At 39.8% G+C, this 17,326-nt stretch overlaps 1 protein-coding gene across 3 annotated transcripts in view; it reads left to right on the forward strand.

Moving 5' to 3' along the window:
• The first annotated feature begins 618 nt into the window (after positions 1-618).
• The window catches only part of SYTL5 (synaptotagmin like 5), an 87,794-nt gene continuing 71,086 nt past the window's right edge, over positions 619-17,326 (forward strand). For all 3 annotated transcript variants that reach the window (XM_054056739.1, XM_054056740.1, XM_054056741.1), the window contains exon 1: positions 619-832. The gene's annotated coding sequence lies outside the window, so the exon portion shown is untranslated. The remainder of the gene's footprint in view (positions 833-17,326) is intronic.

Raw genomic sequence — 17,326 nt, forward strand, 5'->3', positions numbered from 1 at the left:
TAGCTGATTTTCTTGGTTTGTTAAATAAAAAGAGTTACAGGCAGAGAGAGAGAGCTAGAAAGAGAGAAAGAGAAGGAAAGAGAGAGTGAGAGTGTGTGTGTTAGACCTTGTATAGCTGTAGGGAGGATGGCTACAGCAACTGACTTTTATTATACACTCGAATACTGTTCTACCTCTTGGTCACTTGCCTCATTTAGTGCACAGCACAGGTACAGCTGCTGTTTATTAACCCGTGAAAAATCCTAAAACTGCAAACGAGCCCTTTCCCCGCTTTCCGAGCCCATTCCGAGGAATCGCCGAGCTGCTAAGCTGCGCGCCGCTCAAACACCGCCGAGGAGGTGATACTAATGGGAAGCGCAGCCGCCGCAGCCAGAAACGCGGGATGCGCTCTCTTCCTCAGCCCCGTGGGAAGGGAAGACCCGTGTTGGAAGCGAGGAGTGCCCCGCGGTGGAAGAAAGGAGCCAAGGGGGAGCAGCTCCCCGCAGCCCCGGCCGGCGCTGGGCACGGCGCTGCGGAGCGGCAGCTCCCCTCCTAGCGGGGAACCACCCCGGGGGCGGCTCCAGCCTCCGCCGAGCGCCTTGGGAACCCGTGGCTGCGGGAGGAGAGCGGGGAGAGGGCGAGGCTGGCTGCCGCAGGGCTGCACCTGCGGGTCTGCTCCTACCCTCCGCGCGGGTGGAGGAGCGTGTTTGGCTCCGTGTGAGCTCCGTGCCGGGAGCGGGACTGCACCTTCCAGCTCCTCCGAGCTGCGCGGAGTTGGCATCCGGATCCCTCGGGTGCTGTGCCGGGGGAGCTGCCGCTCGTGAGCGTTACTTCTCTCTTCCCGAGGGTCCCTGTAAGTCCCTCTTTCTTAATACTAACAGCTTGGGGGATTTTTTATTCCATGAGTGGAAAAGGAGGGAGCCTGGAGCGTGGGGCTGCGCCTCCCGCCGTGGAGAGAGGATGCTTCTGGCGTTAGTAACCTCGCGGGAGATGCTGGCGTGTTTGGTTGGGCTTTATTTTTTACTGCTTTCTACTATACATTATTACGAAATTGAAGGTAGTGGCTCTTGCCCGTCAATGATGCTGTTTGTGGTTGTTGTTCAGGGGAAGTGACGATAAGGAGCGGGCACTTATCTGTGCTTTTTGTCACCTGGGTTCCACAGAGCCCCTCACCTGCTGATCAGTTCTGGTTGCGTGATACCTGAAGTTTTCTTCCAGGTGTTTGCTTTATAAAACATAGTCTACTTATTCTTAAATATAATAAAGTACTCCTTGAATTTTATTTGTTATGGCTAGATAAAGAAGAGAGTAAATGATGGAGACCGAGAACCACTTACGTGAAGTAGTTTGGGTTACTTGGTAGTTACTGAGTGCAGCTGGCCAATATGCATTTCAGCATAACCAGGTGTGGAGTGGTACCTCAAGACATAGTGAATTAGGGGATTCTGTGGCTCAGAGTTAGTGATTGTTAGAAAGGCTTGAGGGGTGTTGATGGACAGTCAGTCAGATGAGACCTTTACCGGAATATGAGAAGGTAGAGAGGCAGGTGGAAAAATTATTTGTTAAGTGCACAAGTGTTACTGTTTGGCTGTGTGCACCTCAGGTGAGTGATTTGTGTGCAAGGTGCAGCCTACTGCAATGTATAAAACATTTAAAAGGGGCGTGCTGAGGCTGTACAGCCTCTCAGAGCGTGGGCTGTCTTGAGTGGATCCAAAAGAATAAAATTGATGATTGAATCATTGCTTCAAAATGTCTAGGTGAGGACTAATGGGCTCTTAACTCAAGTGAGAAAAGGTTTAACAACAGCCAGTGTTGGACAGGGAGTGCAGTTTTATTAAACCGACAGCATTTATTTAACTAATAAGTTCTTGAAGTTCTTAATCTTTAAAAAACTTTAAACCAGGGATTTTTTTTTTTTCCTAAAGCAGATCTGTTTCTAGTAGGACAAAATGGAGGAACCTTATAGGGCTACAGGCAGGGAAGGTTGGAACAGGTGATTATAATGAACTATTATTACCTCTATTAGGCTCATCATCAGGAAAGCTGTGTCATCTCTGAAAGCATGCTCTCCATGTACTCTTTTGTTTCTTGCCTTTGCTCACCAAAGTTTCTTGATGTAAAAGGGCTTAATAATATTGGTGGTTAGGCTTTGGCTATATGCTTTTCTGTGTATCTCTAATATAAATTATTCCACAAAAGCAATTAGATCCAGGGTTCTCTATGCTTCTGTTTTGCATCTAAGTGATTATAGTGAAGCTCTGGAAGGTGACAGTTGCTGTTCATACACTTGAATGAGGTTTGAGGAATGTGGTTTGGAAGGCTGGAGGTATGGGTATGATTTTTGAACAGTGTGCTTAAGTATTTGAAGTGATTTAACATGTTAACATTTTTAAACTGTCTTAAGCTCTTCATTTGTCCCTGAGGAATACTCTCATGTTTTGACTTTTATAAGATTTCATGGTAGTTGAACTCTTAAGTTCTTTTGGGATGGAAAAATGCTTACTTAACCAAATTTCCATGGGAATTTTGTGTCGTTGCTGTATTTTTCAGAGTGGAAAAGCGGTAGGCATGAAGGAACTTACTGAACAATTTTCAGTGTGATGTTCTCGTCATCTAGCTGTTTGCCTGTCTACAAAACATGTTCTTATTACATAATGCTCTCTCCTCTAAATTTCCTTTTTAAGAGAATTGAATTTTATATCTGATGATTAACTGCTGTCTATTAGTAAGATGTTTGGTCATACAGGGTGGGGAGGGAGGAAGGGAATCTCTTTGACAGAGCAATGGCTGCAGGATTACTCTAACTGAGCACTTTGTTTCCCAGTTCTTCACTGCTATTGCCTTCACTGTGTTTACTCTGCCTTCTAATCAAACTTCCTTCATAGCAGGGATGAATGTGTAGATATGTTGTCCCAGAGCCTGGAAACTTAGGTAAGCAGAATAGGTAAAAACAGCTGGATGAGTACACCTGAAAGAACAGTGTGGATTTGAGTCCAAAGGGTGGTACATAGGAGGTATATTTGTGGTAGGCACAGGAAGCTGATATCTGTGTATATCTTTTTGGAACTTTACAGTAGTTTTCCCCATCTATTTATATAGAAGGACCATATAAATGTATACATCCAATGTATACCAATGAACAAAATAGGTACATATGAGATGTGCCAATGAAGCCTTCTGCCTTCTTTCTGTTCCAACCTGTCTTTGCTATTAAAAAGTAGGGGGTTTTGCTTACATTTTAGTCTGTCTTGGGTGTCACTGAGTGGCTCTATTCTATGTAGCTTTCTATATAGAATCACAGAATTGTTTAGGTTGGAAAAGACCTTTAAAATCATCGAGTCCAACTGTTAACCTAGCATGGCCAAGTCCACCACTAAACCATGTATCTAAGCACCATGTCTATGCATCTTTTAAATACCTGCAGGGATGGTGACTCAACCAGTTCCCTGGGGAGCCTGTTCCAATGCTTGACAACCCTTTTGGTGAAGAAATTTTTCCTAATAGCCAATCTGAGCCTCCCCTGCTGCAATTTGAGGCCATTTGCTCTTGTCCTATCAGTAGTCACTTGGGAGAAGAGGCCAACACCCATCTCGCTCTAGCCTCCTTTCAGGAAGCTGTAGAAAGCAAAACTGTCTCCCCTTAGCCATCTTTTCTCTAGACTAAACATCCCCAGTTCCCTCAGCTGCTCCTCATAGGACTTGTGCTTCAGACTCTTCAGCAGCTTTGTTGCCCTTCTCTGGACACACTCCAGCACCTCAATATCTTTCTTGTAGTGAGGGGCCCAAAACTGAACACAGTGTTTGAGATGCAGCCTCAGCAGTGCTGATGAGCACAGGGGGAATGATAACTTCCCTACTCCTACTGGCTACACCATTTCTGACGCAAGCTAAGATGCTGTTAGCCACCTGGGCACACTGCTAGCTCACGTTCATCCGGCTGTCAACCAACATTCCCACATCCTTTTCTGCCAGGCAACTTTCCAGCCACTCTTCCCCAAGCCTGTAGCACTGCATGGGGTTGTTGTGACCCAAGTGCAGGACTCGGCACCTAACCTTATTGAATCCCATACAGCTGGCCTTGGCCAATCAATCCAGCCTGTCCAGATCCCTCTGTAGTTCCTTTCTAGCCTCCTACCCAACTTGATGTTGTCTGCGAGGTGAGCTGTGCTGAGGCACAGTTTCAGAGCAGAATCAATTGCTTGGGAACTGAATTTGTGGGGTTTTTGGTTTTCATCTCAGCCTGCACTGAAATTTCTTCATAATTCAATTACTCTAATCTGTACCTTTTTATTTCCTGTGTAACTTTTCCCTGGGTGTGCTTTTTATATTGCTTAGAAACATAAATGAGTGTCAGAAATGAAACAAAATTCCATCGTGGTTTGTACTGTATTCCACAAATCAGCATTAGCAGCAATCTCTTTAAATGAGCATTTAATTAATTTTTTTTTTCTTTTTAAATGAGTGTCTGCATCTTCACTTCAGTGCATCTCTGGAGTTTTTAAATTCTCTGGGGCATCCTTCTTTGTTGACGTGTAAGTTATCTTTTCATTTGCTGTGTATCTTGATTCCAGATGTAATTGTCATAGCTTTTTGTCACAGTTTTTACTTTTTTGTGAGAAATCACCTCTTACCACAGCCATTTCATGTGAAGGAGACTGTGCTTTGAGGAGTGATTGCGTTATGTGTTGGAATAATAATCTGAATGTAGCTGCTCTGCTAAGTGTCTCTCCACCGGGAGTGCAGTAGCTTTTGGATTGGACTAATACCTGTAAACTCTAAAGCCTCACAAACCATGGAAGTCACAGTGTATCAGCTAAGGCGAGGAAAACTTGTTCATAGCATGAATGTCTCCAGTTTTTCATATAAGGTATTACAGGGATGGGGACAATACAGGAATTGTTCAACCCCAGGAAATGCATTGGTGCTAAATACAGGAGAGTGGAGATTGAAGGAAAGTTTTGTGGTTGGGTTTTTTTTTTTTTGTTTGTTTTATAGGTATGTACAGAACTTGCAGGTTATTATGCGAATACCATGGAAGCAAATGTCCATGACCTTGGAAACTTTGTTTCCAAGGATTCTGTTATTAGATTTCTGTGAGGAAGCACTGTTTGAAAGCCAACCATTTGTCACTTGGAGATGATATTTTTCATTTGCAGTTACCAGGTGGCCCAGTTCATGGGTTTTTGAGCAACTGTGTATCGGTTGAATCTGAGCTTGTCTCCTTACTTCTGGGGCACTGCAGGAGTGTAGAAAAGGTCAGGGTTAAGAAGAGATGTCACTTCTAAGTGATTAATATCACTTCTAAAACCTCAGTCCTTTTCCTGAATCTTCGCACAAAATCACTATTGCCTGAGGAGCTGGGGAAGAGCAAAATGAAGGAAATAAGAGACTGAATTCCCTTTCTCACACTGTTATTGACTTTTGCCATACTGTAGAGTTAAAGCACAAATATGTATTTCCCTCCAGGAGCATTTCTAGCCCTTTGCTTTAGATACTTATAAAGGTATTTCTACAGATATATCATTTCTATGGGTACATTAGATATATAGATGTATACGTATCTATAGGTACATTTTAAGTAGACTAAGACCATATAGTAGTGAAAACTATCGACACCTGTATCTTTCCTCCTCCATTGTTATTACCGGTGTTAAGTTTTAGAGGGGAAAAAATAATGAAGCCATAACTAAGTTTTTAATGGAACTGTTGTTTTTAACCCTGTTTAGTTGTGAAATCCTTGCTATCAGAATGATATGGACAAGTAGGAGGGAGTCAGAAGAAGAAAAATTATTGATGCACTGGAGAGTAATAATTTATCAGGTAAGACAGAAACTAATAAGGGAGAAGGTTATATCTCCTTGGTATGTTCTGTTTCTGCTGTAAAATAATTATGGCAGCAAAGAAAGGTGGAGAAGTGTGAGTAACCTGTGCAAACACAAATGTCACCTGGCTGATGCTGGGTGAGCAAGGAGTGCCCTTAATGACTTGGGTGTGAGGAATTCTGCATGTCATGGTGCTGCTGGTATATTTGTAAATCCTGTGCTTTCCTTAGTATATGTCTGCCAGGCTTTGGCTTTTCTGTGTGTGGAAGCCGAATGGAGGCTACTTACGTTAATTTAACAGCTCATTCTCCCAGTATTAGGACTTTCAGCATCGCTCAGGAAAAATAGTATTCCTTTGGATTTCCTGTTTTTCCTGAATGCCCTTAGGCAGGCATTTGTTTTGGTTGCGAGGCTCTTGAGGAGCTGTTTAAACAGTATCATCCATGATAAGGTAAATGTCCTCCTTGATCGAACTTTTTTTAAGATTTATTTTTTTTTTTTGAGACAGTCTCTGATTTAGGATTTGCCCTGAAATTACTTTGGACCTTGCCAATGGTGTCTCATCTTAATGTGAAAGGGAGCAGAAATGTCAAAATCATTGATGGGACATGAGTTTTAAAAGTGCACATTCTCTATTAAGTGTTTAAATAATTAATATAGTACTGTTTATATGTGAATTGAAATAATGAGCTCACTTCTGATGAATTTTATGCAGACATTTTAGTTTGTCATACTGTGCTTATGGATACGAAAAGATAGTATTTGGAAATAAAAGCAAGTAATGTCACAAATGATGTTTTATTTCGCTTGGGGTACGTTTGTATTAATTTGTATCACAAGTACCCAAGCAGCTAATCTTAAATTGGAAACCCTCATGAATTAAAAAAAAAAAAAAAAAAGACTTTAAATGCACAAGCTGTTTATGCTGGAATAGTTTATTGTAAGTACTGTGTGTAGGACATTGGTTTTTTTGGTTGTCCTATGCTCAGAAGCTAGGAATGATCAAAGTCTTTTTTGATACTCTTGCCTTTTGACTTGATACAGTCCTGATTCTGATTGGAAGCAGACGGCATCTGATGTATAGATTTGCGCTTTTTTGAAACTGCCTTTATTTGTGCATTTTCAAAAATTCCCCTTTAGATCTGATTCTTGTAACTGTCTTTTTTTTTTTTTTTTTTTAATGTGGAATTCAAATGATAAAATAACTGATAACAAGGCAGGGATCACTAAGCTGAGTAGAGCTTCTTGACTTACTGTTGTCACTGGTTCTACAGTAGAGATAGTTTTCACTTGCATAAGTGTAAGTGCAAGCTGAAGTTGGAGGAAGAATGACACAGTGGGTTTTCCCCTTTTGATGTCAGTGTCTTGCCCCTCTTGTTGTCTCATTGCATGGGGTGAAGATGCAGTGATAGTGGGCGGAGAGCATGCTGGGGTCTATTGCATGGTTCCCTACAAATAAGGAGAATCTTTCAGTTGGTTGGAGTTGACATTCAAGCAAATGTTCCTGAATTAATTGGATACCAGTTACTTTTTCATCATAAAAGTAACTTTCTGCGTCCTTAAATTAGGGGGAGCATGATCATATTCTTTCCAATGACTTTTAGTATGTTGCAACTTTCTGTTACTGTTTAAAGAATCTCACAATGTTGATCCACTTAATTTACTAGGGCTGCACTTCCAGCTAATTTCTGCTGTATTTTGAGGTTGTTGATTCATAAACACACAGCATAGTCTACCATAATTTTTGGCTTTCTGCCTGTGGGTTTTGTTGCACTGCAATAGTATGATCTTCAGTAGTAGAGGCTGACTTCTCAATTAGGTTTTGAAACCCTGTCATATAAAGAAATATAATGGAAGATCAGCAAGAGACTGTGTAGAAACAGTCAAGCAGTAATGATCACGACACTATCATAATAAAATTCTGTGCAGTACTTGATGTCCAGGATTCACTAGAAATAAACAAATTTTACTAGTTATGTTTTTTGGTGGATTTTGGCTGAAAGTATCCAATGATTTTAGCAGAGGAAGAGTATGCTTTAATGTCCTCAGGTAGCCCTGTTAGTTTATTTCAACTTCCTGGCTATCTGAGACCTTTCTTTTCCTTCTGTCGTAACAAAATTTTGTATTAAAGTGTTGAGTTTCAGGGACACTAAGAATGGACCTGAACCAAACTGAACCCAAACAGGTGTCAGTACCAAACAATATAATGAAAATTCTTTTTCCTTCAGCAGAACCATATCAGTTTATATTACAGGAGGATCTGGATCCCTGTATTAAAATTGGGCTTTTTGTTCTATTAAAGAATTCTGTGGCACAGTGGACGAGAGGAATCCTTGTAGTGTCCTTTCACACAACGATTTAAATGGTTAATTCCCTTACTTAGATGGGCACTCACTCATACATCTGGAAATGTAGTACTCAGTCTTCTATGAAAACTCAAATCATGTGAAATTAAGATATACACATATTCATGGGGGCAGATTTTAATGACAGGTGTGAAAATCAAAGTGTGTTTTCCAGGGTTTGTGGTAGTTCTGGATTGGAGCAAAATCTGTAGTGAAACCCATTAAAAATGGGTTTGAGTAGGCTTTATTCTAGGGTGAATTTGAACAAAATGGTTGTTGCGGTTAGGATGACTGCAGCCAGAGAAAATAATTGCCTCAAGCTCTAGCAAAATCAAATAGTTTTTCAAAGCTCTAGTTATTCAATCTTTAGAGTTTCTTTTCCAACCCCTGGTACAATAGTTCTTTACTATTCTGGTAGAGCACTAAGGAGAGAGTGACTACTTTATCAAAATACCATTGCACATTGAAAGACTGCAAGTATCTGTCTGGAAACCTCACAAGGGTGAGAAAAAAAAATATTGAAACCAGCAGAACAGTATTTAAGGCTTACAACCATTAACCATGATATTTTGGAATGAGGTTTCATGACCTGTGCTAGTGCAGTTTTTCATGTTCTCTGAAAGGAAAGCATAACAGCACTCACGACCAGTTAAAAACGTTCAGAAAAAAAGGACCAGCAAGGCTGGTATTTCTAACTATGAAAGAACAGAAGGAATGGGGCAAATACCAAATACCAATATTTTCCTCTCCAGCTAAGTTTGCATCTGGGCTATTGCAATTAATAGACTTGATAGAAGTCTAAAAATCAAAGATAGCTTTCTAAATTTTGAAACCTCCTGAATGGAGGTGTTCCTATATTGATAAACCAGGGTGTTAGTATTAGCTTTCAGTGCCTTGCTTTCTCAGTCTATTCATTTAATTATCTTCTAAACCATTTATACTGGTGACTTAGACAAGAGAGTAGTCAAAGTAATTATTTGGTTTGGTGTGTGGAGTTCCTTCTTTTTGCTAAGCAAATAGTTTCAGCTGTTCCTAAAACTTGAATTTCATTGCTTAGGGAATGACATGGATGGTTGTTGAAAGCTCTTGAAAGACCCTCCCTTCTGGGAAGGGTGAGAACAGGTGGAATTTATTGGTTAGTTTTTAATGGATAGACTTCCTGGCTAATCTAATTTTATAAGCAGACCAAGAAAGAAGAGAGGCTATTTGCTGCAAAAAAAAACCTGAGGCACTTCAGCAATGTGTACATTTTAGTGAAATGTCTGGTATACCCGTGATGTCAGAGCCTCATGATCCTTGATGTGTTTTTCCCTGAAATCACCTCTTGAGGCAAGAGAAAGGATTCTCCCTGCACGGGTGGGAGCTGAAGTATACAGAAGCTAAAGGATTTGCTGCAGTTTACATGTGTTGGAAACGGTTTCTTCTTAGTAGTAGTCTGCTGTTCCTCTTGGAAGATTATCACTTTTCATATTTTTACATGGTTATAGAGATTCTCATGAGTAGTGAAGAATTGATGATTTACATAACAATGCATAATAGACAAGAGTTTAAGACAATTCCCAAGAATTATGGGATTTTATAATAATTTACATGGAATTAGTAGAGATGAAACTCTTATTTTAGAAGTTTCTATAATAAGTTACTGAGCAGACACACTCTAATTGAAGACTTGGAAGCAAATAACATAAAACCTGTCTCAATTTTAAATGCCTTTAAATGAATTGTAATTATCTCTACTTGCTATTACAGAAGAATAGATTATTTAAAGAGCTTCTGACAATTTCAGAGAGCTCAATGCCAGAAAGATGTCAGAGCAGGTAAATTAATGGATGGATTTTGAGAATCATTTTATGTGATATTATATATGTAAACAAGTTAAAGATGAGTATTACATATTCCCCGGCATTCTGGTGAACTTGCCCCATTCTGCAGCACCTGAAGTAATGTGTGTCTAGGTGAGTAAAATGTGTCTAGCAATTAAGTGGTCATTTAATCCTGTTGTTTCATCTGCTCTGCAGGCTGGAGGGTATGTTCCAGTGGCTGAAAGCATTCAGATACTAATCTTCCATTTGTGTCCGCAACAGGTTGTGAGTAATATTCTTGTCAGGTGGTTTGTAAAAGCAATAAGGCCTGCAAATAGTACCTCTAGGTTCAGTGGATTCATTGTTAAACCAATTTCAGTCCACAATTGGAGACCTGGAAATCTAACTGCATCTCCTGATTTGCCTTCATGGGTAGGACTTCCCTGTTCCCAAACATTTGGACTGCATATAAACAATAAAACTTTTTTTTTTTAGATTATTATTTAAACATAATATTTTTCAGTATCCCAGCTTACTCCCTTCACAAACAGTGAGGAGAACATCCCATGGGTGAAATCACCTCACATCCAGTTCATGAGCAACTAGCTAAAGATAGCCTCTCCTTGGTCTGCCTTATGGCCTCAGGGAAATGGTTATCTTGTTGTAGGCAATGTGTTGTTTGGAGGGATTGGATCTGTGCAATGAGACTACACTTGACAACTGGGCTTGTTAAGTGGGTTATGACCAGGAGAAATACTAAGTTGTGGTGCAGCACAATAGAATTTTTCTTCCCATACTCTCTTGTCTGCCAGGTGTGTGATGAGCTGACCAGCCTCATTTGTTCATGTGAGCTCACAAATGAGGAGAAAGCACTTGCATTGGTATGAAGGAGACATAACAATAAGGGAGCCTAAGGTGGAAATTGAATGAACCTTACGGATGACATTTGACAGGTCTGCATCTCTGATGGTAAAATTCCAATCAAAAAAATGTTGCTTTTGAGAAACTATGTCTTTTCTTCAAGTTCCTTTTTGTGGGAACTCATGCTGCATCTGCATTTAAGCTGTATGCAGAAAATATGATTTTTCATGTGACAATGAGAATTGTGAGGGAGTAAACCTTGCATAAGAAGCCTAAATGTTTTGGTCTTTCATGAACATAATAGAGTGTATCTTGGAATAACTTCTTTGTACCAGCACATGTGAAACTAAAAAATTTTTTCCCTAAGGTTTTCTAATGCCCCATAACGCATCTCAGTGGTGAGACATTTGAATCGTATTGTAGTATTACAACAGTGAAAATATATCACCACCACTGTGCATGCACACAAGTCCTGCAAGTTTTTACTTTTTTTAGCATCTCATTGAACTTTGGTATGTTTTTGTACTCAGTCTAGTGCTGTACTGCTAGATACATTGAACTAGAGAGACTATCCACTTGTTTTCCATAGACTAGTGATCATTCCTGTGGTGTGATTAAAGTTTATCTGTTTATTAGTTTGCTAAATCTACTGAATAACATCAGACAAAATATATCAAAGTTAGTCTATCATGTCTGGGTCATAGAATTTGATGATCTAAAGGTTGATTCTTTTCATAGTACAGTACACTTCAACATTTTCCTCTCCCCCCTGCTATGCACCAAAGAAAGTGCCCAAACTCTACTTAAATTCAAGGAAAGCTTAAACTTTTGTTGTTGTTGATGTTTAATGGAGTGATATTCCCTGCTTGAACACCACATGTTTCCTTCTGGCAGGAAACCTTACCGAGGGTGTTATATGCAAACAGCTCTGCATCCTGTAGTCTCTCTTTGTCTGGTTGAGTTCACACTGTGTTTGACCTATGGACTGGCACAACTGCACTGCAGAGCTGCATCATCAAACAGGCTGCTAAACAATACCTAATTAAATTAGAAAGTCCTTCCACCTGCTCTTCTATATTGTTTTGAAATGTATGGTGCTTCCATTTTTCAGAGGCTATTCAAGTAGTTTATCTATAGATTTAAGAGGTAAAGGAGTGGAGGAAGGAAGACTGTAAATATATTTGCTAAAAAGTAACTTGGTTTCTAGAATTCATCACTTAGGAAGGGAAGGAATTGCCCTTTTTAATGGTGATATAAACTACCATTTCAGTAAAATCTTCATGTTTCTGTAGATATTATTTTTAACAAGTATTTAACACTGAAGTACCCCTACAAAGAGAGTGGATGTTGATAAATGTATGAGGCCAGCCTCTGTTGTTGTTGGGGTTGCTCTGTAGTTTTTGGGGCTAAATTTGAAGCAGTTGAGAGTAAAAGTTTCAATAATCTGTTACTAAGTACAATCCCCTCAGACTAGAGGAGAATATTTTACCCTTTTGATATGCTTTTAATAGCCCGAGGTGTGTTCCTTATGAAGCTGTGTTTTTTGTTCAGTGGATCGTGTGACAAAAATAAATGTATGTTATTTATGCTGTTAGTATCTGGTTATATTTTCTGCTTTCAAGCAGCAGTTTGAAACTGTAATGTATGTTGTTCGCTGACTTTTTTACTGCTTCATCTTGCGCATTATACAGCCCTAGTAACATTCACTTTAACTTGTCTTTGATTTTTTTTTTGTTAGTTTGTTTTTGTTTTTCATCTTTTTTAAAAAAGCTTATTGAAATATGTATTCCTTAAAGTCCTCCAAGAAGATGTCATCTCACAGCTGAAAAAGACACATAGCTTCTTGGGCAGAATTTGTGTCTCTTGCTATCCTTTTGTTAGAAATGATTAACTTACAATAGTGCTGCTGCTTTTAAACAAATGCAGCAAATTTCCAGTTCATTTCAGCCGCTCTGTTGAATTTGAATGTAGAAACGTAATTGTGTTGCTTACAACTAGTTCTCCAGTTTATGAACTTACCTGTGTCACTATCACTTTATATTAAATAGAATGATTGCTCTACTGTTCTGCAGTGGTGTGTATATGTGTGCATATATATAAAAACATGTAATGGATAATTGTGCACATTTCTCCCACAAAAAAACCATAAGTGTTTTGTGGCTTTTTGGAGGGCATAGGGAAGCACTTGCAAGGAAAGACAAGGTTGAGTGAATTTCTTCATAACAAGCTGAAGTGATTTATACCTCAAGATCTGAGACTCAAAAGTGCTAGAATTCCATCAGTTTCTTTAAAATCATATGGAACTATGGACACTCAGTGTATTTGAAAAATTAGGGTGTCTGTGGCTGGAATGTTCAGCCATAAAGATACATTAAACTACCAAAGTGTCTCCCTTCCTGTTCTGTCATTAAGATAAAGGATTTTCAGTCTAAAATTTAACATAATACATCCAAAATACTATACAGATCAGTGTTCATAAGGTACTTGTATATATGTGTACAAGTATGATAGAAAAGCTGAGTGTTATGTTTAATTCTGTATTAAGGAGTCAGAAAATGTGTCACAAATGATTCATGGACCTCAGTCGGATATAATACCAAAGGCTATGCATAAGATTTCATTGCCTAGGGGGTTTAGTTTTGTTTCTTGAAGAATTGCAGGAATAGCACTCACAATACAGCAACACTTGCCTAAGGATTTTGTGCATGTACAGAAGCTTCATTGCTTAAGGCTGAAGTTATTACAGAATATTAATTTAGGGTGATCAGAAAGTCTTTTTGTCAAGACCTCATTTTTGTTTGCATTTATTTACTCTCATGACTGGAAACATTAGGTGCTTTAATTAAAAGAGGAAAAGATGTGTGCTGAGCATGCTGATTTGCACTAATGATAACGAAAGAAAAAGATATGTGGATAGAGTCAAAACTCCTTTCTAGAATTGGAGAGGCTTGTTATTCTGTTATTTTATAATAGACTTCCAGTCCTGAGAGGTTCTTCCTCTGCAGTCTCTGAGGGGACCAAAATGGTTATCAGTACCCAATAAATCTACATGCAGAAATCTGGGGCAGTATTTGCTGGAGAGCGATTTTTTTCAATACCAATAGATGGGGAAGATCGCTCGATCCAGGATTGGAATAAGTTAGAGAAAAAATCTTCTTTTCTCTTCCTCAGCTGCCTGGGTTTATCATATAGGGAGGCATTTTTTCCCAATTTTCCTGGAAGACAAGCTAGTCTGCCCCAAACAAGGTGCATGCATGAATCCTTTTGAGAGTGCCTGCTAGGCTGAAAAGCATGAGCTATGCGCAACAACAACCTGATACACTAATAAATAGGAAAGTAACAAAACCTACCCCAAATCTCTGTGCTCTGACTGAGTCAGTGATTGAATAGATAAATCTTATTAACCTTTCAGTACTCCCAAGCTAAAACTATCCTAATAACTTTTATATGTGCCCTGAGGGTTTCTATTAAACTATAGTTGCTGCATATGATACGTAAGGAGAAATGCTTGCCTGTGGAATGTGGGTATCTGGATTTGATCACTGGAAAAAAGGTAACTCTATTCACACTGATACATTTATGGCAGCCTTGTTAATAATTTATCCTTAACTCCTAAAACCACTACTGGTAAATGAGGAACTTGGTTTCACAGGCTGGGTTGTGATGGGCTGATTGCTATGGGTAGCAGTACCGAGACATTCGACTGTTAGTATCTCCTCACTATATCCCCATCATCTTTGGCTTCCTACTCTGGGCCATCTCAGCCATGACTTGCTCATCTCTGAAAAATCTTCCATAGATTTTCTACTGGAAACATGCAACAACTATATTTCCCGTCTCAAACCCAGACCAGTCATTAGTTTCACGCTCACATAATGATACATTGTGCTGTTGTTTCAAGTGGCATAAGCTGTCTGTATTGCAAATGCAATCAAAAGGCTGAAACGCTTGCTATACAGATTGCTGGAGTAAATCTTGGCCAAAAGAAGGCAGAAAGCCGCTATAGAAAGGTCAGGCTATGATTAATATCTTTTGAGTACAGCTCTGCGCAGTCTTTCTCCTGAATAACTTCTCTCTTGTCATTTCATCTAGAAGATAGTGTGGCGATAATATGGTGCCTGCGCCCACCACCCTTCTTCTGAAAGCTTGGAAGAGTTGCTCTAGGACAGGTAGCATCTCTGAGAGCTCATCTGCAGGTCCCTGAACTCTTTTGCTTGTAGTGCCACTGGAATTATGCATCTAGGTGGAAAGAGTGAGAGAGATTTAAAGCATGGTAGTAAATGGAACATGAAGTGAAAAATTTTAAAGCATTTACCTGTGTCAGAGTAGGAGCTGCTTCTTGAGGGCTTGTTTTTCTGCTGTTTGTACAGCACCAACTAGTATTGCATTGTGGAACCACCTCTACAGGTCATGGTCAGAAGGATAGATGAGAAAGCTTGTGATTTTTTTTTCGTGAAGTTAGCAAAAATTGTTGTAGTATAGTGTACATTAGGCAGACTTTATGTTTGAAAAATTCAGATTGCTAACAAAGGCCAGCCGAGGCCCAGGTCTCATAAGGTATTTCTGCATCTTCTGTCATGTCCTATAATGTCAACTTTAGCAGTTAATACCTGCTGCTTTCTAGTTTGGAGTACATCCCACGCAGTGATCCATTGTGCAGCTTTGAACCTCATTCCTCCAGCCCTGTGCCTGGCTGCTGCTTTCTAGCCACAGTTGAAGATTCCGCTGAGAAGTCTCTGCTGTTGCTTTTTGTGCCAACTAGACTGAAGCCAGACAGTCTATTCAGCACCAGCAACTCCAGATGCATGCCCTTTTCTCAGGAGAGATACAGCTGAGGCACTGGATAAGATGTGCAGCGGGGCAAAGAGTTTTAAAATGGTGAAGAAAACCATCTCAGATGTTCCCTTTGTTTGATGAAGACAATTTTTGAAGGAATGTGTCACTTTTCCTGGCTTGTTGTACAATGCATGCATAAGAAGGATGATCCTATGTGTGCTGCTGTCTGGCAGTTTATACAGGCTTTTGCTGAAATTACTTGTTGGATTCATTGGGGTCCTAGAAAATCAGATGACAGCATGCAGTTCTATCCTCACTGCTGAGTTCTGTTCCTCAGACAAAGACAATGTGTATGGCTGCTCCCCACAGGCTTTGTGCTATTAATTTGAGGTCTCTTGGATAGGTATTTATGTTACCAGTCTCACCTTGAGAAGTAGAGGGAAGCCTCCACTACCTTCTCTGCCCTGATGAAAGTGATCATCAGGACTGATAGCTGATGCACAAACTAGTCTTCGGACAGACAGCACTATAACCTGTGAAAGTGAGATTACGTTTAGTAATTAGATTTTTGTGGGTTTTTTCTTCCTGCCTGCTGGAAGCATTTTGAAAACTGATATGCTTATAAATGCAGACTTCCCAGCCATGCTCATTTTGAAGTAAACACACTAGTACAACATACTGATGTGTTTCATGGGAAGATTTAAGCAACCTGCTTTATTTGCTGTTTGTAGAGATAAACATCATAGCGTTGTCTTTAATGGAAAATAAACCAAGGCAACACTCCAAGCTCATCCCACCGTCTGATTAAGCTGTTTACATCCTCTGGTAGGTTTCTGGACAATATCTTTGTGAACAGCTCATTTTGTACTGCAAATGATAAGCAGAATGCATTTGTTCACATTTTGTATGCCTGCATTTGAGGTAGTTATGCTGCATCCCCTTCAGGGTCAGTGGAATGAGATTGATGCTACTAGACAAGGATTCCTCTGACCTTTTAAGTCTTCTCATGAAGATAAGAGGTGAGTCATGCCCCAGAAATGACTATGTCTCTGCTGTTTACATAGAGTGGAGCTGGGATGTCTAGGTCAGAACAAATAAGAGAGATAACAGAATAGAATCATAGGATGGTTTGGGTTGTAAGGGATTTCTAAAAATCTTCTAGTCCAAGATCCACCCCTACTCCCCTGCCTTGGGCACATGAATCTCTTCAAGATTTTTCACCCCTCTATAGAGATAAGTCATGTAATGTATGATTATATACCTTTGATGCACATGAAAACCAACTTATTTCTTTTTATTAAAACCTGAATCTAGTTACTTTGCTAAATCAAATAGGAAGTTATTTTCGTGCATAGTGGATAATGAGTGTTACTCTACCACACTGTTGTTACAGAAAGGCAAGTTAGCGCTTATCTAAAAGGCTGAAATAATGCAGAACTGGATTTTTCGCCTGACACACCCCACATACATGTATTTTCATCTGACACCTGCAAGGTCCAGTGTTCTTGTCTCCCCAGTTCCAGAGTGCATTTCATTGACTTGGTGGATGCTTTTCCAAAAGGATCTTCTTCTACGTGCCTGTTCCCTCTTCTCTGACTCTGCAGCCTGTCTGCAGTTCCTCAGCAGTCTTCCTGCAGTCCTTTTACTAAGCTCTGAAATAATTTCATTTTTCTTTATTTATGAAGAAGGCAAAGTCAGTGATAGAACTTTATCAAGTGGACTAGACTTCAGATTGATAATCA

This window comes from Cuculus canorus, chromosome 1 (genome assembly GCF_017976375.1).
Source record: "Cuculus canorus isolate bCucCan1 chromosome 1, bCucCan1.pri, whole genome shotgun sequence".
Classification (NCBI taxonomy): Eukaryota; Metazoa; Chordata; class Aves; order Cuculiformes; family Cuculidae; genus Cuculus; species Cuculus canorus.